This window comes from Diabrotica undecimpunctata, chromosome 3 (genome assembly GCF_040954645.1).
Source record: "Diabrotica undecimpunctata isolate CICGRU chromosome 3, icDiaUnde3, whole genome shotgun sequence".
In the NCBI taxonomy this organism is placed as follows: domain Eukaryota; kingdom Metazoa; phylum Arthropoda; class Insecta; order Coleoptera; family Chrysomelidae; genus Diabrotica; species Diabrotica undecimpunctata.
Window position 1 is genome coordinate 123098307 of NC_092805.1, and position 27193 is coordinate 123125499.

The window sequence follows — 27193 nt, forward strand, 5'->3', positions numbered from 1 at the left end:
TGTAGTTTGAGAACGATTTTTGAAGTGGAAATCGAAACGTCAAAATAAACTTATTTTCAAGGAAAATGTGGCTTCCCAGTAAAAGTGGTAAATTGTACAAATATGTTATATTTGAGTAAACTATTACTACTACCTTGCTTCAATAGAATTTGAAGTTTTAGAAAGATTCGTAAAGTACTTTACCGATGATCCAAACAATTAATGAAATCTAACAAACATTACCTGTTTACGTTTTCGAAATGTCTTTCAAGAATAAACCAGGTGACCGAAGCGCCAAGGCTTACAGGCAAGTTGCCAGGACTCAATAAAAATACTCTTACCTCACCGCCAAATGAATTGATATTAAATTGGACGAAAGAATTTGAAGGAGATTGGAGTCCCGCCCATTTTGTTTTTCTTGTTAGTGCAGACAACTAAAACGATGCTTAATATATCATTTTCACGGATGATTCAATATAAAAGGAGACTGAACATATTAAAAAAAAAATATTGAATAATTTCCAGAAGCGAAATTGATTATGGAAAGATATTCTTTATTTTGATCTTTTGTTCATGATCTCCTTAACATTTATATACTTTTATATCATGAACCGATTTTGAGAAACCAAATATTTTACGTTCTCTGGTTCAAAAGTAGGCTTACAAAACATATATACATATATATGCGTGGAAGGTAATAGCTCCCTTCTATTGCTAAAAGTCTGTCTTCGTTCTACAAGATAACATTCGTCTTTATTGAGAACTCTTCAAATAGAGCCAGAACCGAAGACAGGCCGGGAGAGCGAAAGACAGGTACCTTGGCAAATTTCTCAAGTGAGAAATTTATAAAGTGAGAAATTGCTACGTAGCGCCATCTACTTTAGATGACAGAAAATAGACACCACAATATACACATCTTTGGACAGCATAAAGCTCGCTAAAGCATTTTAAAATACCTCTTCCTTACAGAAACAAATATATATATATATATATATATATATATATATATATATATATATATATATATATATATATATAGAAATGTTGGGAACACTTTAAACGTATATTTTAAAAAAGGTTTTATTTGAGAAATCACAAATTTACAAATTATGGAACTTTTGTTTAACAATTGAATTACAAATTAAAAAGAACGTTGAAAAATGTATGTTGCACCTACTTATTGGTTCGGTTATTCTGAGGCTGCTTCCGGGTCATCGGTCGGCTTGGGTCGCTGAGGATTGCATTTCTCCTTCCTCCTCTGGAATTGACTTCGTCCTCGAAGTCTGGGAAACTTCTGCGATGAGCTTATCTAGAATTTGAATTTGGGCTGGCTGTAGTTTGGGTCCAAAAAATAATCTGGAAATCCTTTTTTTCTTTTTTATTAGAAAAATAAAAATAATTAATAAGAGGAAAACTATTAAAATTAAACTGGTGGTGCCAAGTCCCGTTGAAATTTGTGGAAGAGGGTCCAATGTTTCTATTGGCTGAAGCTGGCCATGGGTCTCTGGAATTTTGAGTTTTTCAATTTGAATCTTATGCTCTGGTATCAATTTTATGGGAACGACTTCTGGGATGGAGATTTCTTGTGTAGTCTTTTTATGATATTTGGTTCCTTCTATGATAATTGGTTCGTCCGTCATTAGGATACTACTGGTTATGACTTCTTCTATTTGAATCTTTATTGGATTGACTACTCCTAATAATATTACTTTATTGGTTTCTTGAAAGAAGTTTTCTGTGACAACGACTTTAGTGCAATTTTGAACATTGGGTATGGAGCATCTCGATTTGATCAATTTCGTACAAATTATGTATTCAGCATGTCCCTTACAGTCTTCGTACCATTTATTGTTAGCATAGAAATGTGTGGGTGGCAATATCATAATGTGATCTGAATTAGGGATAGGATAAATTCTATAGGTGAGGTATAGGTTAATGTCAAGGGTAAGGATTTTTATTATTATGAGCATTGTTTGAGAAGTGACACAAACAAGGGCTTTAGATGCTTCTATAAGTTCATAAGGATGGTTATCATCAATGAGGAGGGCATTTCTTGAATAAATTTGAAGAAGGTTTTCATTGATTCATGAGATTTGATTGTTTAATTTTTTTATGATTTCATTTTCTTTAAGTTCAATAGCTGTAATGTGTGTTCTTAACATATCTAGATCTGAATTATCGGGATTACCCGCTACATATTTAATAGCTGTACCATGAAAATAAATAAAAAGTCCTTTTTTCTATTTTCTAGTTATTTTATGTAAATTGTCTTTAGCTAGGTCATGTAAATGATTACACTGGGAATACAATGAGGACAGGGGTCAATTTTTAATAGGGGTTTTAAAATAGTAAATAGGATCTCTTTCTAAGGTTTCTTCTAATTTTTGTAAATTTATGTGCAAGATATGTCTGTGATAATGTGAGGTTTCTCTGGATTTTCCAACTTCTTCGGCAAAATAACCATTATTCGGAATTTGTTGGATCTTGAGAAGATGTCCCAGGGATAGGATCGTCCTGTAAAGAAGTTTTGCCTATAAGTTTTCGGGCTCTTTTTGCAAATTTTAAGTGAGTGCTTGTTTCGTTTTGTTTGTCAGTTTTACCGACTACTTTTGTCTTAATTTGTTTATCGGGGCGTAATGTAGAATAGGGATTTTGTAATTCAGGTCGATGTTTTTTTTTAGTTACGCACAGGGGATTAGCAAGATTTATTTCGGGTATCTCTTCGGCAGTCTCCTTTGCTTTGTCAAGTTTTTTCTTTTTGTTTTTTGTATAAGTGTTCTATAAAAGGTTGAAGTTCATCTTTGTGTCTTTGGTTATAGGTTTCATATACTGGAAGATCAAAATCGAAGTGTATTTCTTCGGCATAAGGACCGTAAAGAATGGAAAAAGGGGAATAATTCGTGGCACTATGGATTGATTGATTATAAATTAATACAGCATGGGTGAAGATATCATCTAATGGATCGTTTGGATTTTGGTCTTTTAAAGTTCTAAGCTTTTCGATAAGGGTGGAATGAAATCGTTCTACAGGGGAGTTCGAAGATGAATTATTTACTGTAGTGAAATGTAGTTCAATTTTGTGACGATTCATGGATTCTTTAATAATGACGGAAATAAATTCTGTACCACTGTCGCATACTATTTTTTTTTGATAGTTGTGGTGTGAGAAGTAGTGTCTGAGTTTGCTTAGGATTGACAACGAAGTTTTGTCAGGTATTTTGTAACACTGTCCATACTTTGAGAATGAATCAATAAATCTATGTGTATAATATCAAAAGGTTTTTGTCCAAGTAAAGGTCCTAACTGTGGAAGTTTGTAGGGACGTCTTTCGTACTTATTTTTAAGGCAAATTTCGCATTGATTAATATAGCTTGAAATAGTAGTTTGCATATTAGGCCACTAAAATTTATTTTTTAAATGTTTGTAGGTTTCTACGATACCGTTATGATTCTCGGTATGGTATTTCTTTACACATTCGATTTGTCTTTCTTCTTCTTTAATGTTTTGCAGTATTTTAATGCAGAAAAAGGTTTAACGGTTAAGAAACTTTGTTTCTTTCAGTTCAGTTGAACGTTCAATTGAACTTCCACAAGTGCTCCTGATGATGAGTTGAATAACTCGAAACACGTGTAGAGCAATGGAGGAGTTCCGATTGAAATGAAATGCAATCTTTTACTTTCATATATATATATATATATATATATATATATATATATATATATATATATATATATATATATAATAGGTAGACTTAAGATAATTTTATGAAATTTTTAACCGGGCAGTGAATGGTGAATAGGGTAAAGTAGACAAAAAAAACAAAAAAAATGGTTAGGCTGCTGTAAAAACTTAGTTAAATATCTATTTTTTGCACCATTCGTACTTTTCTCTTTTATGTACTTTTATGTACTTTTTTTAATAAATTGGTATTGTTTTTAATAAAAATCGTTGAATGTCACATTAAAGTTTAATTTACAGACCGGTACGGTACTGTACTAAGCTTGTACGGTAGGGTAGACTCCAACATGCGGCCTCTATCATCGGACCAAATACGTTTCATCATCGAGAAGACGCTCTCTAAAGGACTGGACGTGCTTGGTACGCACAAAATATATTGCACCATTTTTACGAGGTTAGGTGCATCGATGTGTTGTTCGTAAAAATATCTAACTAGTTGAACCAATTTGCCAACATACTCAATTTGCATCGTCCTTGAATTCCATTCTTCTTTCTTTGATGCTATGAAAGCTTTGGCAAGTGACAACTCGTCAAAAAGATTAATAGTATTAACATTTTGTCGAGTTTTCGAACCGTGTATTGTGTTTATAGTTTCAGGAGATCGTTCAATCTCGTTCCATTTCAATACATGGTTCAGTCAAATCCATTCGAAAATCGCGAAACGGTCTTACCACAATTCAATATACGAAATGTCAGTAAATATCAGTTACTTCTGTTTTAAATTTATCAATATCCTGGCTTATACCAAGATTCCCTAATAATAACTGTTTCACTCTTTGTGGTACAAAATTGCTATCCATACGTCCTTGAAGATAAGATTTCAATGTTATTAACTCCAAAATAATATCAGTCTAGCTATGTTCACTTTTTTTATGAGTAGCACAGTCTTGTTAAAAATAAGCAATTTTCCATTAGAGAAATCGAAGCGAAAGAAATAGAGTAACAAGAAGTGACCAGTGACCACTACTGGGTCTGTGGTTTCTGGTTTGTACAAAAATTCCAAACTGACCAGGACGCAGGGACCGATGTCTAAAGCCAGGACAATCTTGGTTAAACCGGGACGTATGATAAGCCTGTATATAGGCGTTCAGTTTTTCTATTAGTGCATAATATCCCGACCTCTTTAAAATAAATTACGAAAATTTGTTTCGGGAAGATAGAGGTATTGTCAAATATTTCAGCGGAATCTATGCAGTTTAAAGAGATGCAGGGCCTGTCTTTACCTACCTTTTTCTTTTCCAAACTGTCTTCGCCCTGATTCTACCAAAGACGAAACGTCATGTCCTAGTGTGAACGAAGAAAAACTTTTAGAGAGAAACGACAGTAATTTATATTTATTGGTGCATAATGATTCTTGTCTCCCTCTCTTTCTCTCTCCCTCTCTCACCCTTTCTCCCTACCGCTCTCTCTTTTTTTTTGTTCTCTCTGTCTTTCTCTCTATTTCTATACTATTTTACTTTCTTTCAGTGACTTGACTGGATGGTTAGGGTTATTGGCCATAACCGGGCCAGATCAGGGCAGGGCCCATTTGTGAACCCTTTAGACAGTTAAACCTCCAAAGCCGACATTATTGGATTGTTGGATTTCAGATTTCACTGTCGATAATAATTCACGGGTCAACACATATTTTGTGACATCGAGATTTTTTAGTATTTCCAATAGATTTTGGCATTATAAAATTAAAATTAAAATCAAAATGTATTTATCAGCCAACAATTTTGAGTAACCAGCAATTATATCTTAAAAATAGGTAAATAAGTGAAATATCAATAATGGCCACTGTGTATATTGTCTTTTCAGGGCAAGTATCTCAGTTTAAGACAAGTGCAATCTGTTTATTTCTATTATATGCAAGATATACACAGTCCATCTGATTCTCCGTTCGGCTCGCGGAGATAAGAATACGGCCGAGGTCAGAAGGCCCTGCTTGTCGTAAGAGGCGACTAATGGGTAGGAATTGAGAGGTGGAGACGAGACGAGACTCTCGTGGGACCACTCTACTCTCATTCCAAGAGAACCTGGCGAGGTTGAACGAGCTGGGCCCGTACACACCTCTCTTGGCCTTGTGTCAAGCGTGGTGTTGGTGCCCCGGCACGTACCCGTCAGAAGATTCAAGAGTGGTAGAGGAGAGATCCTCGGCGGCGACCTGTCCACGTGCGAGGTGGAAATTCCTCTGCCTGCGTCGCCTACCCGTCCGTGGGTGGGATAACGGGTAGGTGAGGTAATCGCAACACAGGTTCTACGGGGAAGGTGGAGCCCCACGAGACGTTCCTTGTGTACGCAGCGTGGCACCTTTATTTTGGTGTCGGTCTCGTAGGGGCAGTGGAATCGTTAACGGTCATATAGCCGAAAGGCTAGGTAGACCAGGGTCCTGCCAGTTTTAAATTGGAGGGCACAAACGCTTAGCAAAGTTCATCTGATTTTATACATTGGTAGGTATTTATCGACGTATGAAGTTAATACAATTTCTAGTGTCTTGGCGTGAAGCGTAGTTAAGTGTTTGTGTTTTTAATTTGTTTTGTTTATTTATATAAGTATACTATCATTGATTGTGAAGTACCAATAAAGTAAAATGCCTAAGCAATGTGTAAATCAAAATAACAGTTTTTGTTATATGTGTGAGTAGCTAACTTTCAAAACGCAAAAACGTACTATCATCGCACTTGTATGTAGAGTTTACAAACTTTATTTAAGGAGGTAAGAAGAACATCAAGATAAGTCGTGGGCTCATCATTTATTTTGTAAGACTTGTGTAATATTATTAACAGCTAGGTTAAAAGCTACAAAACGTAGAATGAGCTTGGTAGTACCAATGATATGGAGAGAATCGACAACTCATGTTATAGATTGTTACTTTTGTGATAGGACCGAAGTCCAAGAATACTATGCAGTATCAGTATTTACCATCAACTATTCCATCCTATCGAACATAGCAAAAAACTGTCTATTTCAAAACCATCAAAGACTTTGAGTGTAGACGAAGAAGAACTTGAAAGTTTCAAGATTCCATCTGGTGATATACAATTGACAATAGACAATGATCCACTATTTCAACAACCAGAATGTTTCTCAAAACCCCATCCAATTTTACAGGCTGAATTTAATGATTTAAGAGAGAGCTTTTAAAACAGTTGTCTTCAATTTTCTTCTACTTCTTTCTACTTCCTACAGAGAATAATAAGATGTATCATGTCTCTAAAAATTCACCTTCTAAACTACATTCATTTTACATATTCCCAATTGTCAACAGACGCACCTAAAAGCCAAATAGGTCGTACTGATGTGTATCATATGATTTTTAAAAATATTTACTTTTGAAACTATTAGTGTAAGAATTTCTTGAAATTTTATAATTAAATCACACTTAAACTAAACTCTAAAAAATAACGCGACCAGTAAATAACTTAACAATGACTATAACACATAACACAGAATATATTAAGTTAAAAACCAACACGCTACAATTTGAATTTAAACAGACTGGCAAGTTTGGATCTGTAACATGAGAATCGGTCTGGCTTAAGGCAATAAATTATATTTAATAGCCTCTTGACGAATGAGAGGGCGAATATCAACACGTGCGTGTGTTTACAGATGGGAAGAAGCTAAACGAATGTACTTTAGAAGCTCATCTGAGTTTCTTTCCAAAAAAATTTAGGTGCTAAGTGATGAACATACAGAACGGTTCCACCAAGAAGTTGTAGACATGGAAAAGCGTTACCAAGGTAAATAAAGTCCTAGTTTGCTGGCAGATTAATGCTAGAAATTAGTGTGTGATGGTCCTGCGAATAAGTATCGTCATTAAACATCTGCCACAATTATTTAAGGCAAGCGCACCTCGAAGAACATACTAAAATTAATATATTCTCCTACAATGCACAATTATTCGTAGCAAATAATGTGTGGGTCATGAAAATAATTGGAGTTTATTTTTGGCTTTCTGATTATATAGTTCCCAATGAACACAATGTGCTATCGATGACACACAAAAAAAATTAATTTTTGTTGACCAGTGTTTATTTACGGATTATAAACTATTTGAATTTTACATGAAACATGAAACTTCATAGAGTGAGCTTAGGTGTGTCGGTTGATAATAAAGCATTATTTTCGGAATCCGTCTTTGTTTTCAATTAGAAATACTGTACATTTGATTAACATTTCGTTTGCGTATCTAAATTGTTAGTACTCAAGTTAATATATTATAATTTTAGTTTACCTACATTCCATTCTTTATGTTTTCATACTGCGGATATGCTTTGAAAAAGAGAAATCTTTAAAATGTTTTTATCCCGCGCTTTGTCAGTGCCATTTCCGTGACATTTGTTAGATAATTACATGTTTTATAGAAATAATACTCTTTGGAATTATTTAGTTTTATGAAACTTTTACATTTCAAGAATTATGTGACATGTTACTTTTAAAGACATTAAATTGAAGTGATTTAGTACTTTACATTTTAGTAGCATCCTAGAAAAATGGTAAATTAATATTTTTTTAGATCTCTATTTTTTCTATATTTTGGCAATATTTAACACTGACATTTGTCTTTTTACAGGTGATTTACGCAGGACATAAGTTATTGTAAGTAGACACTTTAGATAAAGTTAATTGAAATATTTCAGCTTTTCTTTAATTAATATTAAAAAATCTTACCTTATATAATCCCGTTAAAACGTATTTATCAGTATTTTCTAGTATCTTCTATCTAGAATTTTCTCGGTCGGCCTCTTTTTCCATTTGATGTACATCTCACTACTTTTAATGTTAGTTTTTAGATAAGCTCCAATGGAGACTGATTATAATTTTGTCTCGGGCGCGCTGATTCGGGAATACAAAAGAAGCTTACTTCTTGAAATTAAACTTAATTCTTCAGTTTTTATCGGCGATAAACCTTTCTATCGTTTTGTTGTTGAAGTCAGAAATTTCTCCAACTTAAGTTTTTTCGATGGACAATATGGCAAGAACCATTAGTCTTTCTTCTGACATTGGTTTCCTTAGAAACGTCTAGATCAATTTCAAAAGTAGAGAAAAATCTTTCAGTTTCAACAGTTGTTATTGGCATTGTTATTAAAATAATCAGAACTTTACTGATTTCACAAACCATATGATACTATTAAATTTAAAATACACAAGCAACCGATTACATTTTCGTTTTCTTATGTTATTTCTGGCAGCCAACAAAATACGCCTATGTTCAATTTTGGACGCAAAAAGTCTATAGAAGAAAAAACAGAAACATTATCTCAAATATTGATTCTATTCCTGATTGTTATTCCTTTTGATATATTAGAATAGAATAGAAATATGCTTTGTTGTCACTAAAAATTGTACAATTTTATGGACAAGCTTACAAACAGTCATAAAATAACAATAACAATTTCAATTTACTAAAATTACATAAATCTTAAATATCACAAAATAAAAGATAATAAAATAAACAATCCATTGCAAAATTTAAATTAATTGCAAATTGCATAATAAAATCTTACGAACTAATAATGGGCTATTGATTATGTTATTCAAAATTAAATTTCCCATCAAAATGCCACCACCCAAAATCAAAAATAACCATTTTTGGCAAAAATATATTTAAAAAACGAAGCAAAAAAACAGAAACACACGCAATTTTTCTCTTCAGCCCCACAACCCCTTTCCACGGGGGTATAGATATAGGCATTCTTCTTTTTCTTCTAATGGCGCTACAACCATTTGTGAGTCTTGGCCTGCTTAACAATGTTCTTCCATTCTGCCCTGTCGGACACTTTCCTTCGCCACTGCCTGATGTTCATGGTTTTAAGATCCCTCTCTACGTCGTCTATCCATCTTTTACGGGGCCTTCCTCTTGTTCTGTTTCCTTGGGGCTTCCATCTCTGGACTACTTTTATAGCTCGATTATCTGGCATTCTTTCTAGGTGACCAAGCCAGTTTAGTCTTTGTGACTTTACAAATCTGACAATATCTGCGCTCTGCATTAGTTCATCCAGCTCGTGGTTCATTTTAATTCTCCACGAACTATCGCTGCATTGGGTTGGTCTAAATATCTTCCTTAGTATTTTGCACTCAAATATTCTCAGTTGAGTTTCATCAGTGGTTGAGAGGGTCCACGTTTCACATCCATATGTGACCACTGGTCTAATTACTGTTTTGTAGATTCTAAGCTTAGACTCACGATTCAGTGACTTACTTTTCATTAAGTCTTTGTATGCATAAAAGCACTTATTACCGCTAAGAATCCGTGCTTGTATTTCTTGACTAATGTTGTTGTTGTCATTTATTATTGAGCCTAGGTAGGGAAAAGTGGAGGCATATTTGTAGGTATGGTTGTCTACCTTCAGATTTTCATGTTCATTCGATTTTGTACACTCCATATATTTTGTTTTGCTTTCATTTATATGTAGACCAAACGTAGCAGCTTCTCGTTTCAGTTCTATAACTTTTTCGCTTAATACCCTTTTGTTGCGGCTTATTATGGCAACATCATCCGCATATGCGCATATTTGCATTGATCTTGTATTAATACAGCCGTTTATATCAAGTTTTCTAACAACAGCTTCTAAAGTTAGATTAAAAGTGTTGTTGATAAGGCATCACCTTGTCTAACTCCATTTTCAATATCAAAGGCCTGCGTCATATCTCCATCTATTCTCACCATAGCTTTGGAACCCTCCAGAGTCATTCGTATAAGTTTAACCAACTTATTGGGTATCCCTAACATAGATAGTTGCTTTAACATCTTTTCTCGATCTACTCCATCAAACGTCTGTTTGAAATCGATATACAAGTTGTAAATAGGTATGTTATATTCAACATATTTTTCATGTATACCTCTTAACATATGTATTTGGTCTATAGTTGACCTCTTTATTATTAATATCTGATAATATCTTGTAGACGACATTTAAAACTTTTATGCGCCTATAATTTTTGCTTTATTGTTTTATTACTCTCTCATACATAAAAATACACTATAACCATAGTCGAAATTCTTCGACACAAGTTCGACAAAGAATATGAGGGGCCCATGCCTTATCTTGATCGCCAAGTTTTACACTAAAATATGAAAAAGTACACATTTTCTACAAATTTTTTAGTATGTTGTCTCTGTTTTACAACCACAGAACACCGACAAATATAACAAAACACATTAGGGCTATTCACACATGATCCCCGAGATTGATTCGTTTTAGAACAAATAAAAAAAATATTTACCTGTTCCTACAACACGACAGAATGCTAATATTTCCCCCCACAATTAGCAGTGTTGCCAAATATATACAGATAAACTTTGCCAGTGAGGACTCAACAAAAGAGAAAGTGTCAAATGCCATCCTAAAACTTTAAAGTCAATAAAGCCCCAGGAATCGATATATAAATGTATAAAATAGGTGGTGATCAATTTTTTGCAGCAATCTATAAACTAATAGTACTTTTATGGCAGAATGCATTGGTCTCAGAAAAGTGACTAAAGGGAATAATATGTCTGTTGCATAAAAATGGTGATCAACTGGAGTGTAAGAACTATAGAGGCATTACATATCAATGCGGCTTTTCTGCTGGAAAGTCAACTACACATCGAATTCAAGCACACAGGCAGATTCTAGAAAAGTCACTAGAATAAAACATAGATATACACCATCTCTTCTTTGACTTCAAAGCAATCCATGACAGTATGAAAAGAACTGCATTATATAATGCAATGCTAGACTTTGGGATCCCACCTAAGTTAGTTAAGTTGACCCAACTAACAATGTAAAACTTAAGCTCGTGCGTTAAATTTGAAGGAAAAAACTCTACAACATTCTTTGATATATGGTCTAAGGCAGGGGCACGCGTGTCTCCTCTTTATTATTGCCCTGGAAAATGCAATCAGACAATTAAATGTAAGAATTAATGTAACTATTTTTAGATCGACGCAAATTCTCGCATTCGTTGACGGTATAGTTACAATGGGCAAAAGTATGAGAGACATGGTGCAGTGTTTTACAAGGTTTGCGGATGCACCAAATTTAGGTTCGTTTCTAAAAACCTCCGAAATATTCAACAGAGAATTTAAATTAACAACCATATCTTTGAGCAAGCCAAAGAATTCTTATCTTGGATCGCTAGAAAACGCAACAAACATGACAAGTGACGAAATAAAAAGACGCATAGCAATAGCAAACAGAACTGTTCACGGTCTCCAGAAACATTTAAAAAATAAAAATATAAAACGTGCAGTAAAGCTCAATATATACAAGACCTTAGTAAGAACGGTTTTGATATATGGGGCTAAAACGTGGACCTTATCTCAAAATGATGAAAGACTTCTTGGTATTTTTGAGAGAAAAATTCTTAGAAAGACTTTTGGGGCCGTAAATAAAAATGGGCTATGGCGTCGAAGATACGAGTACAACTTTGAACTATATCAGTTATACACCGATCCAGATATTGTGAAATTCGTTAAAGTGCATAGACTTAGAGGGCACAAGAAGTAGAGGACGACCACGAAGGAGGTGGATTGATGATGTGGAGGAAGACCTACAGATTCTAAGGACCTGAAGATGAAGGGAAGTTGTCAGGAATCGACAGGTGTGGCGACTTCTTTGTGAGCAGGCCAAGATCCACAACTGATTGTCGAGCCACTTATGATGATGAAACTTTGCCGTCGAGTAGGTACTTTATCAATACTTCGAAATAATTACTTTTTACACTAATTTATGCAATCTGTGTAGCAAAAAAAAAACTGTACGTGACAGGAAAAAATCTCAACGGATTTGGATGCAGCGCCAAAAAAATACTCTAGGAAAACTTTTTTGTTCTTAGAGATCAAAGCAGCACCGTGTAATAATACTTCGTATAATAAAAATATATTTAGTAAATATATAATTTACCTATTTTTTTAATATTTTACATTTCTTATTGTAAGTAAAATTATGTATCAAGATATGATGTTTTTTTTTTTCAAAATTGACCCAAAAAACAATTGACAGCCAAACAACATTTGTTTAATATTCATTTTAATATGTGACTACTTTAAATAACAGTAACTGTAAATTGTGTTTAACATGTCGCGTTATTTTAAAAAATGGACTGGTCATGATCTCATAGCAATTTGCGACACCAAATACTGTGAGAAAGAACTTGAAATTAGAAACATGGCCGGCATTGACAAGTTAAACCAAAACATAACTGATATTATAAATCAACACTTTAACTTAAAATATTCCATTGTAAAATACATTTCTTCAATTTGTTCCCATATCAAGTGTGACAGAAACAAAAAATGCTGTATCAAATTTTAGATTTCATTGCCAGTTCTAGTAGAGAACTCATTTATCACGTGTAGTATGTGCGTTGTAGTTAGCGATATACAATATGTACTTCACTTCAATGTATTAACATTTAACATACATTTTATGTACCATGGTTTGCTAATTCGAACGTTATTTCTTGCAGACGGATTTTATGCGCCACACTTATTCAGTTCGAATCTTAGTTAGATATTAAACTCATTGTCGCCGAAGGCGATAGGGAGGGCAAACAGTTTCTCAATATTTTTTTTACCTATAAGAATTTTTTTCCTATTAGGATGTTGACGATTATTCTGTTTTAACTATTTGCCATGTGGATTTAGTAATTACTATTTTAATGGGAATAAGTCTCAAATGAAAATAAGTTTATTGACTTTCATTGATTTCCACTTCGGTAATGTTTCTCAAAATATAAACATTAATAAATTAAACAAATTTTGTTTTTTGTTACTTGCTGAAAATTTTTTCTAATTATTTAATTGTATCTGACTCGTTTATATTGACAATTTAGACATATATTATACATTTTAAAATGGTATTGAAAATATTGCTGAGTTGCGTCCCTGAGACTTTATTGTAAGATCGTTCATTCGATCGCATGAAATCAACTTTAACTTGAAAATATCCGCCAGAAAAACCATAGCATGTGATTCGCCTTAAAAAAGACAACCACATGCCATGATGACAGTAAAATTCTCCTGTTAATGATTCCCTTGGAAAACATGAGGAAAAAACCAGGGAAAAAACCTCATAATACTATCCCGACATGGTAAGTATTTGGTTTTACATTTAGTTTACTCTCAATAAACACCAAATTCAGATTTTATGTGTATGTTATTTAAAAAACATAAATGATGTATCCTCAAAATGTTACTAACTTACGAATAGTGGTATTTTCCTTTTATTAACTTCCTCTTTTAATATGGGTAACAAGATCCTACTGAATTCTGCCGAGGAATTTGCGACACAATTGGTCTCATTTAGCATAATTAGAGCCGCTTCTTTGATTTTTCTCTGTTTACTATCTGTTTCTTATTTGACTATATTTGAATCATTCAATTTAACTCTATGTTCATTTTCCTATGTTTACATATTTGAGATCTATCAAATTCTCTATTTTAAATAAAGATTGACGTTCACTTATCCTATGGTTTGTTTTTTAACCAGGAGGAGTAATTCAAAAAAGAAGAGAATTGTTTAGGGCAATGATAAACCTAGGAGTACCAAATCAGTTGGTAAGTGTAACAAAACTAACCCTTGACAAATTTGAATGCAGAGTACGAATCCAGGGGAACTCTCTGAACCTTTTAAAACAAATAACGGGCTACGTCAGGGAGACCCACTCTCCTGTATACTATTCAATCTAGCTCTGGAAAAAATAATACGTACGTCACAAATCACAACTACCGGTTCAATATATAACAAATCTGTGCAAATCCTAGCATATGCTTGTCATCAGGTGCCACCAATCACGCACCTCGATGTGCATCGCCCTTCTTTCTGGAACTTATAATTAAATTTAATTGGTTGAGAAATGAAAAAGTTTCATATAAAAGTTAATTTATCTTTAAATATGGGACATTTTCGGATCTCAAGTCAGTATGGTTTTACCCGTCTGGGGTAGCTCCCTAGAGCACTTTGCTCGAAGGGCTCTGCGAATTTTCTAAGACTCTGAAGCTAAGTTTTTTTCTTCTTAGAAAACCTGTGTTTTATTTCTACAAAAGTAAATAAACCATAAAGGTGTCTTTTTTCAAGACAATGCCACAATAAGAGCATACCGGCTAACTACGCAATATTGCAACATATTACGCAATAGTTAGAGACATTAATAAACATGGAAACTTGCACCAAGATGTTATCGACTTTTCATACGTTTATTAATTACACCGGAGACGACATGCTGAGGATATCAATATTGTTGGGAGAACGGAAAACGCAAGAGGCGTACGTAGCACTAAGGGAAGCGACTACAAAAATGGGTTTAATAATAAACACCAATAAAACGAAATACATGAAAATAGGTACGCAAACACAAAAACTACGGCCACTTGTTATAGAAAACGACGTCATCGAAGCAGTTAATGAATTTGTATACCTGGGAACGCTCGTCAATACTGAAAATGACACTACCGCAGGGATAAACCGCTAATAGATGCTATTTTGGGCTTTTAATCTCCTTTTTAAATCTACAGTTATATCAAGAAATACAAAAGTAAAACTCTACAGAACAATAATACGCCCAGTCCTAACATATGGTTCAGAAACCTGGACTTTAACAAAAAGCAATGAAAACATGAAGGATGTTTCGAAAGAAAAATACTAAGGTGAATCTATGGAGCGGTAAATGAAAATGGTGTCTGGAGGAGAGACGATACAACTTCGAACTCTATAGAATATACCAGGAACCAGATATCGTAAAACAGATTAAGATAGGACGTCTGAGGTGGGTAGACCATGTAATGCGGATGGAGCAAACTGACCCAGCTAGAAAAACGCTCCTTGATAGACCTGTTGGTCAAAGAAGAAGAGGAAGACCCAGAACAAGATTCCTAGATAACATAGATCAGAATATGAGAAATATGGAACTACGTGCTTTGCGGAGGAAGGCGATGGATAGGGACGACTGGAAAAAATTCTTGGGGAGGCTAGGACCCACACAGGATTGTAAAGCCAAAATTGTGATGATGATGGAGTAATTCAAATTTACTGCACCGGAATGCTTGTTTGTAATTGGTCCAACCGCAGGCAGGTTTACTCTACTAAATTATGACATTTTGATACTAATGACATTTATGAAACTATAAAATTCAAAATTTATATCGACGAATTTTTGTATTTTCTGCGTTATTCCTTTAATTTTTAGATTTTTTGTTTGCATTTATATAAAAAAAAACAGTTGTAACAATCAAACACTGAAAACTTTGTTTTCAAAACTTCCACCAAATTTATTTTAAACTCTTATCACTACAGCTGTTTCGGCTGATTGCCTTTCTTAAGTGATCTATTTTTGGCATTCGTTTACACTTTATAGTCTCTAACGAAATAGGTTGAGGAGGGGAGAACTGTTTGTCTCAAGTTGGTCATTCAGAATTATATCTGTGATTTTTAATTTGTTGATTTTCATAGATTCTAACAAAGATAGCTTACCGATAGTGTACTGTTATAGCTCGTAAAAGGAATCCTTGTTGTTCGTCTTCTATGGATATAAGGTCATTAATCTTGTTTTTTATAACCTTTGTCGTAAGTTTTAATGCTGTGCTAAGTAAGTTTATTCCCCTATACTAACTTGGTAAACGAGTTTAATTGTAGCCAATAATAATTGTAATAATTAAAGAAGTCTATGACAGTATATTTATTTTAGCTATGAACTATGAGCTAGTAGAAATTTTAACGAGGCGTGTTTTCCAAAATCAGTCTGTCTGTTATTTTTTTTTTTTTTTTAATTTTTCTGATAAGCCCTTTACATATGTTATTGTGTTCATCTTTCAATATTTTCTTATGAGTTGTTCTGGATTGCTTGCGGTTTTTTGTTGTTTCCTCTCTTCAATATTGTAGAAATCTTTGTTAGAAATGAGAAGTTATTTTTTGTCAAAACCTTTGTTAGCAGGTTTAGTTTTTTGTTTTCTTGTTGTGCATTTTCATATTTTCATTAGAGTAGGAGCTTTGAGCTTAATCATATAATGATTTGATGATCCTTTTTTTTATGTTTACCTTGTGATTGGAGTGTTATTTTAAATATCTGTTGGTGTGGGTTGATTTTCTGTAAATTTTGGTTGCATGTGCTGCATCTTCTTTGTGATTAGCACATCCAGAAAAGGAAGTGAACATGTTAACAGACAACATATGATACCTGGAAAAGTTTTTATTGGTTGTATGTGAAGTTTTAATTATTAGATAATTGATTGTTCAGTGCTATATGTGTAGTTGAATAAATAAATAAATAAATGGGAAACCAACAGGATTTATGTTGTAGTGTTTTAAATTTTTTTTAACTACTAATATGTTAAAAATTTCTAAAGACTGTTTGTCTGTTTGCAACGTTTAAAATAATCAATAAAAGGCATGTTGTTTATCTCGTAGTAAAGACGTATTAGCACTGAGAGTGTTTTTTTCTTGATTTACATTCAAAACTCCCCATTTCGTACATGTTATTTGTAACTATAATATTTCAAGATTTTTTTGTCGCTGAACAACGATTTGTTTACATTCAAGCCCCCAAATATTCCGGTTGAAAATAGATTCTTAGAAAAAATATTGTGAGTCAGGTACTCAAATTTTCTAAAACGTAATAAAGCTGGAAATATTTTAATGTTTTTTTGTCGGTTCGTTGCTAAGAATGAGGTCAAGAAGGGTAGATTGTTTGTTTAGGTTCATAGACCACAAAAACTAGCTGTGAGGCGCGAGGGGAGTTTATTTTGGTTGAATTTGTAAAATCTAACGCATGAGGAGTCAAGCAGGAGATTTCAGACAGAAAAGATGTTTGAATGATTAGGAATCAGGAGTTGATTCAATTTTCTTGGTGTGGATGTCTTAAGACAGGTTAAGATGATAATACTCTTTGCATAATGGCAGTTTAGAACAGAGTAATCATCATAAGATTTGTGCAGTATACCGAAACTGATGAAATTTTGAAAATATATAATAATAATATATATAGGATGTCCCACCAGCTTTGTTGTCGTTTGCCTGCTTGAATCAGCCCCATTTACGTCTTAGATCGTCGTTCCTGAAGTATGGAAATGGTTTCCTTTGTTCCTGTGGAGAATTTGTCCTTGCAGCTCCAATCCCAGAGATAGCAAGTTTTTTTTCAAAGTTAAGTGGCAAAGTTTATGAATTAAGGTAACAATTAACATTATAATTTTTCCAAATTAAATAGACATTATTTTTGATAATTATTGATAATTGCTTTCATTAAAAGAATTTGTAATATTTGAAGTTTTATTTTGTGTTAGAAATCTGCTGTTGTTGAAAAACAATTTTAATTTGATTATGATATAGAAAAGATATTCCATATATAAAGTTAAATTTTAAGATATTTTCATAAACAAGGATATCCTTAATTTTTAATAATCTGATTTGGCCATATTAATAAATAACCTAGGAACCATTTCGAGAATTTTTGTAGCAATCTCCCATTGTAAACAGACAACACATGTAAGATTTTTTCTTTAAAATTTTGTATTTTGCAACTTTTAATAATAGTATGTTCTTCTTGTGCAATCTGTATTTTTGTAACTGTTTGTTAGAGACACAAATAAATGTTTAATTTATTGCTCCAAAGGAAGAGCCCTTTTCTTCTTTCCTCCAGCAAGTTAGGATCCTTCAAAGCGGCGCCCTTATTCTAAATTGCTAGAAGCCTTTCCTTGTTGTTTTATTTGCCCAGTTGCCCAGGAGATTTACGTAAGTAACCCCTTTGTTTCATTTTTTGTGTAGTTACCCCAATCCGACCCATTTATTTCAACTTATCCACGACCCCAGCTCTCCAACAACCCCTTGAGTGCCGTTCGCACATATAACGATTGTTTTGCTTGCCCTATCTTCGCCCCATAGTTTGTCCCCAATTTTCTACCCCTATAATCTTACCCTGAGGTAGGCAAATATATTTCGTTACAATGTCTGGAAGAGGAAAAAATTTAGCTAAGGAATAAGTATTATTATATTATTATTTTCTATTGGTATAATAGCAGATGAAAGAAATAACAGAACGTAAAAACGTTACATTATAGTTTCAATGGCTAGTTATTAAAATCTTTTCTTTAAGTGTTTACTGTTTACATATGTGGATTTTTGTATTTATAATATTGTGTAACATTTGGATTACTCAAAGAAATTATGTACTCACTGCGGTTTTTATTTTTATATTCTCAAAGAATAATGCAAAATGTACCGCTCCTGTCGCCAGAGAAACTATGCTAAGCTTGTTGGCAATAAATCTTAAATTTATACTAAACAAACGATTTCAATGTAACGACATAGTTTTAGTTATTAAGCGTGTCGGGTTTATGTTGAGATTACTACTTCTCATTTAATTTTTCTCATAAAATATCGGTAATAAATACCAATTTTTAGTACTGAAACATGACATTCTTGAATAGTTTTGCTATCGAATTGTCTACTAAAACTGTTATATATATTTTTCTTTCCATATGTATGTTAGGAACTATTTAAATAAGCATATAACATTTTCCAATGCAGTTTTTGTAAATAACCGATATTTTTATTTAAATTTAAATTAAATAGCTGCGTGAAATATTTGTTGCTCAGAACTAAAACTGGCTCGATCCCGACATCTCCAGCAAGTTATCCTTGTGAAGCCAACATCAGCAACTAACCACTACATTCTGCAATTCTTTGAAACCAACAATAAGTTATGCAGTGATGCCATAAGTATCATAGAGGCATGTTTTTTAAGTAAGTACCGTTTTGCGATTCCGCCGCCGCAGCGCTACGGTCGGCGTTCCGCGCATGAGCGCTGGTTACCTACATCTCTTGTCTACGCACTGACGCCATTACAGTCTGATTCTTCATTGTATACTTGTTTACTCCAGTGTTTAAGATGCCTCCAACAATCGTCAGTCACGCTGATTGTGAAGTACGGGCTGTTATACGATTTCTTAGTGTTAAAGGCGTAAAACCGATCGATATTCATCGTGAGATCGTTGAAGTTTACGGACAAAACATTATGAGTGATGGAATGGCAAGGAAATGGGTGAGAGCATTTAAAGATGGCCGCACAAATATGCATGATGAAGAACGGAGTGGGCGTCCTTCGGCCGTTAATGAAAATTTGGTGCAGAAAGTGGACGAAAAGGTGAGAGAAAACAGACGCTTAACAATTTCATCATTGTCCGACTGCTTTCCTCAGTATTCTCGTAGTGTTTTGTATCGCATTGTTACCGAGAACTTGAATTACGGATAATTGTGTTCACGTTGGGTTCCAAAAATATTGACGGATTTGCACAAAACCCAACGTTTAGGCAGTGCATTGACTTTCCTTGAGCGGTACCACAGTGAAGGTGAAGATTTTTTAGACCAAATTGTTACTGGTGACAAAACATGGGTGGCCTACGTCACACCAGAATCGAAACAACAATCCATGGAATGGCGACATTCATCATCACCCAAAAGAGTGAAGTTTAAGCAAACAATTTCTGCCCGGAAAATGATGTGCACAGTTTTTTGGGACAGAAAAGGAGTATTGCTAGTGGAGTTTCTGCCTCGTAATGAGACAATCAATGCAGCGTCTTATTGTGAGACATTGAAAAATCTGCGTCGTGCAATCCAGAACAAAAGACGTGGCAAGTTGAGTAAGGGTATCGTTTTGCTGCATGACAATGCCCGTCCACATGTGGCTAATTAGACCAAAGATCTATTCAAATCATTTAAATGAGAAAACTCTAGATCATCCTCCATACAGCCCCGATCTGGCGCCCAGCGACTACCATTTGTTCCAGCACTTGAAGAAACACCTGGGCGGTCAGCGTCTTTAAGACGATAACGAAGTCAAAACATTTGTGATGCAGTGGTTAACAAGTCAGGCGGCAGAATTTTATCAGGAGGGTATTCAAAAACTGGTGCCACGTTATGACAAGTACCTCAATATTCACGGAAATGATGTAGAAAAATAGATTAAGGTACAGGCTTTCATGTAAAAATAAAATTATTGCCTTATCTTTGCACGTCTTTTTTTAATTCCAAAACGGTACTTACTTAAAAAGCACGCCTCTATTTTATATTTGTAAAGTTTATAGGCAAGATTTGCTTTGATTTTTAATATCTTATTAAAATTAATTGTAATAATTTTTTATGTACAATAAATATGATTAGTTAGTATTTTGGTTTATTTGTCTCAACCAAACTCATTGTTCAGATTTACTTCTAGATAAGACATTCTCACACCTGAGAGATTGAGCTAAACGAACCCTAACAATTGGCTCGCAAAGAAAGTTGTAAGTTTTATTGTTCTACATTGGCTCCCAAATTTCGGAGATAGTTATATGATCAAAACTATACGATAAAGACTACCTGATGCGTTTTTTGTGAATAACTATTTAAAGAAATTACGGTAGTACTTGTATTTCTTAATTTTTGACATATTATGTTTATTTGACAATGATCTAATAAAAAATATAAAGGAAAATTAAAAAAATCGTTTATTACTTTAATAGGAATATATATAAACACATACATTTATCGAGAAAAATAAAAAATAAGATCGTAATTAAAAAAATTCGTCATCATCATCATAAGTGGCTCGACAATCCGTTGTTGATCTTGGCCTGCTCACAAAGAAGTCACCACTCCTGTCGATTCCTGGCAACTTTCCTCCATCTTTTGACCCTTAGAATCTGTAGCTCTTCTTCCACATCATCTTCTTGGTCGTCCTCTGCTTCTTGTGCCCTCTGGTTTTGAAAATTTTCTTGAAAAACACTTTAACGAATTTCACAATGTCTGGATGGTGTATAACTGATATAGTTCAAAGTTGTACCTTGGACGCCATAGCCCATTTTTATTTATGGCCCCAAAAATCTTTCTAAGGATTTTTTTCTCAAAAATACCAAGAAGTTTTTCATCATTTTGAGATAAGGTCCACGTTTCAGCCCCATATATCAAAACCAGTCTTATGAAGGTCTTGTATATATTGAGTTATACTGCACCATTTATATTTTTATTTTTTAAATGTTTCTGGAGACCGTAAACAGTTCTGTTGGCTATTGCTATGCGTCTTTTTATTTCATCGCTTGTTGTGTTTGTTGCGTTTACTAGCGATCCAAGATATATGTGAATTCTTTAACTTGCTCAAAGGTATGGTTGTTAATTTGAATTCTCTGTTGAATATTTTGGGGGTTTTTAGAAACCAACATATATTTGGTATTTTCCTCGTTTACCACAAGTCCTAATTGCGTTTGCAAGCCTTGTAAAACACTGCACCATGTCCCTCATACTTCTGCTCACTATAACTATATCGTCAGCGAATGCAAGAATTTGCGTCGATCTATTAAAAATAGTTCCATTCATTCTAATATTTAATTGTCTGATTACCTTTTCCAAGGCAATATTAAAGAGGATACAAGCCAGCGCGTCCCCCTGTCTTAGACCATTATTAATGTCAAAGAACGTAGAGTTTTCTCCTTTAATTCTAACGTATTAGCTTACGTTTTGCATTGTTAGTTGGGTCAACTTAACTAACTTAGGTGGGATCCCAAAGTCTATCACTGCATTATATAATGCAGTTCTTTTTACACTGTCATAAGCTGCTTTGAAGTCGACGAAGAGATGGTGTGTATCTATATTATATTCATGCGACTTTTATAGAATCTGCCTATGTGCTTGAATTTGATGTACCTATAGTTGACTTTCCAACAGTAAATCCGCATTTATATTGAACAACAATATCCTTTGTAAAATGTTTAAGTCTTCCAAACAATACATTGCCGAAGATTTTATACGCAGATGCTAACAGAGTAATGCCTTTATAGTTTTTACACTCCAGTTGATCACCCTTTTTATGCAACGGACATATTATTCCCTTTAGCCACTCTTCTGGTACCAATTTATTCTGCCATATAAGTACTATTATTTTATAGATTCTTTATAGATGCAAAAAGTTGATCACCACCTTTTTTATACATTTCCGAACAGATTTCATGTATTCCTGGTGCTTTATTGTCTTTGAATTTTAGGATGGCATTTGATACTTCTTACTTCTTCTTTTGTTGGGTCTTCACTGTGTAGTTGACACTAAAGATTTTGTTGATTAAAAAAATTACAGGGTCTAAATTTGAGCTTCTTCAGAACACTTTCTACATATTTTTTGCGTTTTTTTTTATGGAATAGTATTCTCTGATTTTAGGTTTAGAGGATTTTTTGAACGGGAATGGTTTTCTTGTAAAACAAAATTAAAGGTTTTGTACTATGTATTAATTATTTAATATATTTACATATTTAAAATAAATCAAAATGATTATCGTTTATCAATTTTCTGCTAAATCCTGCATTAGCAACATCCCTTCGTAGCATCCAGCAGTAGTCTGCAAGCATATTCGATGTCCATTTTTACTGACTTTGTAATGTATAAATATCCTGATTCAATCATTCACATGTTTGTCGCCCAGATTTTCTAAAAAGAATTTCAAGTGCGAAACTCTAAAGTGTATGATGAAAAGGTTGCTGGTGTGCAACTTTTACAGCATTTTCAGGTCCTCAGCAAACTAAGACTATAATACTTAAGCCACTGTTTGTTTACAAAACGCTTTTTCCGATCCCTGATATCCCACTCGCAAAAGAAAACAGTTAAATTTAGTATATTCTTGCTGGAGGCCTAGCAAAAAGGCTATGACTTTTAAATCGTCGCATATATTCCAAGAACAATGTTGCCGAATTGCAAATGAATATAACATCCCGATATACGCCGTTTTGAGAAAACTTTTGACACTGTGGAACACCTGGCAATAAAATGATCACGGAATAGCAGCAGGGTAAACTGTAGGGTCGACAGAGTAGCTTAATAATTAATGTAAAATCAAAACCAGCCACCGACTGCGGACAGAATTAAGGTAAAAAAAAACGGAAGAGCGGTTTCTCATTTAATTCTGATAACTTAATTACTAGCAGAATAAGTAAGTGAAGATATCTATTACAACATATTTATGAATAACATTTTACTGCTCTATCGTGTCAATCAGCGCTGATTAACAATTTTTATTTAAAATTTTTTGTTTAATTTTTGTAATGTGTAATGTAGGTTTACCAAATAATCAAAGTTATGTCATTAAAAGAACATATTATTATTAAAAAATAAAGTTCCATATTGAAAAATGATTCATATAATCTAAAAAAAACTGTTATCGACAAAGAAATATGTACTACGTCGGCGATATCTGTGCAGATCCTATTACCATCAAATTCATACTTGTCATATATTACATTTTTGTTTGATGGTTAAAAATTAAAGTAGGTAAATGGTCAGTCGGCATCTTATGCAAAATGTTATTTAAACGCAAACATCACCTGAAATATTAATAAATAAAACTGATTAAATTATGTTTACTTAGTATTTAATTTTTAGTTTTTTTATATTTATAGTCCATTAAAATGTTACATTGTTTATGCCTAGCGGGAGTGTAAGTATAAACTTAAGTTTAAGTTTGTGGGGTCACTATCGTGGGAAAATAAGGGGAAAGGGTTTTCGTGCTCTAACTCGTAAACTAGCAACCCTATAAAAAATGTTACTAGACAATATTTGTAGCAAACTAAATTGTATACAACTTTGTTTTTATTACTTTTAACCGTAAAATAAAAATAAAAAAGTAAACAAAAATAACTAAAAATTCTTGAACAAATTTTCTTTTGAGTCTTATAACTTTTTCCTTGTAATTTTACAATAAAATGACAACAGGGCTATACCACAGAATCTTTTTTGTAGAATAATTTTCACCAGAAATTTGTTTAATTTCATTAATTTCTTTGGATTTGACAGCGCTCCGAACTTTGCCGGGTTCTTGAATACTCGCCATCTTGGAATAAGTGGTGCCATCTTCCTATGTTATAATTAGTTTATTACAGAGATAAAGTTTAAGAGCACCGACCAATATTATTCCACGATAAATTTCTTAGTAATGAAAAGTACAAATCAAACTTAACAGACCTTCTCAAAACTGCTCTATCAGCAGTGGGTTTTAGTGTCGACGAGGCTGAAGCTGATGCAGATCCAGTTATTATCCGTTCTGCTCTTTGCTGAATTCCAAGCCTATGATTATGTGACTGTCGTAGCAGAGAACATTGGCATTTTTGTCTGGCTCGCAGCATTAGGAAGGGAGTAGTCCAAGAGAGGGGGCTGTGAAGTGAAACTGTGAAAGTATGTGTGATTGCCAACAAGTAGGCTTCAAATGCTCTGCAGTGTGCCTCAATTGTTCAGGTGAAACTTGCAGTGACATTATGGAAATATTATAATTAATCGAAAAATTCGAAAATTTTACCCACAACGACGCCAATTGAAAATAAAAAAAAGTAGGAACACAACTTTTTAATGATCTAATTATGTTAAGTATTTTCTCCCCTGGAAATTGTCAGTGAATTAGGCCTAATGGGGATACCATTTTAAAAAAATGCGCCTTCAGGCTCTACCCCATAGGTGACCGGAAAAAAGTTCGATAATAAACTAATAATACCATAGGAATGCTAACAAAATAATAAACTTTATGAATAAAAATATAGGTAATAAAAACTAAGCCCAACTTTTTTATTTTCCATTTTACGATAAAAAATAAAACAAAGTTGTAGACAATTTAATTTGCTACAAATAATATTAAATACAATTTTCTGTGGGGTTGCTAGTTTACCAGATACAGCGCGAAAACCCTTTGAACCCTTAATTCCAAGATAGCGTGTATTCTAGAACCCGACAAAAAATTTGGAGTAAAAGTTCTCTCTATTGTTATATAAATAAATAAAGTTGTAGAAAATTTAATTTCCTAAATATTATAATTTATAAAATTTTCTGTAGGGTTGCTATCTTACGAGATACAGCGCGAAAACCCTTTGTCCCCATTGTTCCAAGAAGGCGGCGCGGGTCAAGAGTGGCGAATCCACAAACTTGAACTTAACCTTATATTAACCACCTCCACAAATCAAGAAGTAAAATTGCGTCTTCTCAAAAATGACTTCTTTGGGATCGACTTCTTTTCGTCCGTGTTTTCAATGGACTATTAGCATAGTATATATTATAGTACTATAGTACATAGAATGATTACTATATTTAAAATGTCATTAATAAAATAAATTTTATTATGTGTGTAATAAATTATATATAAATATTATATTCAGTTAATTTATTACTATTTAAATGGGAATAAGCCACAATTAAAGGTATTTTCCTTTTAATAACTTCATTATTAAATACCAGTATTGGTAAGTCAGTAACATATAGAGAATACATCATTTATGTTTTTTAAATAACAAACATATTTATAAAATCGGAATTTGGTATTTATTGAAGGTAAACTAAATGCACTATCAAATACTTACCATGTCGGGATAGTATTATGAGGTTTTTTCCTGGTTTTTCCCTCATAATTTACTATGGAATCACTAACAGGAGAATTTTACTGTCATCATGGCATGTATTTGTCTTTTTAAAGACGAATTACATGTTATGATCTTTTCTGACGGATATTCTCAAGTTAAAGTTGATTTCATGTAATCGAATGAACTTATCTTATAAGTAAAGTCGTCCCAGGAACGCAACTCAACAATATTGGCAATATCATTTTAAAGTCGTCTACTTTAAAATGTATAATGTATGTCTGAATTGTCAATATAGATGAGTCAGATAAAATTAAATTATTAGAAGAATTTTTCACTAAGTAACAAAAAACAAAATTTGTTCAATTTACTAATGTTTGTATTTTGAGAACAATTTCTGAAGTGGAAATTGAAACGTCAATAAACGTATTTTAACCTTTAATTGTGGCTTATTCCCATTTAAATAGTAATTAATTTAAAATGCCACAAGAAAATAGCTTCAGAACAATATCAGTTAATTTACTTTTAATAGAACAAAATCCAACATTCTTTCTGAACATAAAATATAGAAAATTAAATCATTTACTTTTCAAGTGATTGGAATTATTAAATTTTAAAGCCACTGTTTGAGGCCCACTGATTATCGCCTAATTAGTTATCTGTCTTCATACATGGCTTTTAGCTTAGCTACTAGAGAGCTAGTAGGTAATGGAAAAATACAAGAAAATGGATAATGGAAGATGTGCAATATGCAACATACGCATAAAGTACTCACGTAATTGGCGCACTCGTGCTATTCCATTTTCATGGGCCCGTGCTATCTCATAAATTAGAATTATTTATTTTTTCACATAAAACATTCAACATAAATCATTATACTTTTTATATTAACTTTATTATCCGTCTTGGCACCGTATTTTAAAAAAGAAAGTACGATTGCGATATTTTGCAACTGTTTCCATTTCCCCAGAAATATTCTGATATTCGGTTGACTAATAATACCTCACACGATGCATTCGTTACGCGTGCACTTACCAATGCAGCGTAATTATAGAAAATTCCTGTTCTAGATTTCAATTGAGTAAAGTTAATTTTGTTTATTCTTCGAACTTGACATAACACGACTTCGAACATATGCATAAGATGCTCCAAATGTTAGT

At 33.3% G+C, this 27193-nt stretch overlaps 1 protein-coding gene across 1 annotated transcript in view; it reads left to right on the top strand.

Moving 5' to 3' along the window:
- LOC140437355 (uncharacterized) overlaps positions 1-27193 on the top strand; it is a 234471-nt gene that overhangs the window by 69677 nt on the left and 137601 nt on the right. The window contains exon 2 of the mRNA XM_072526837.1: positions 8276-8301. The gene's annotated coding sequence lies outside the window, so the exon portion shown is untranslated. The remainder of the gene's footprint in view (positions 1-8275; positions 8302-27193) is intronic.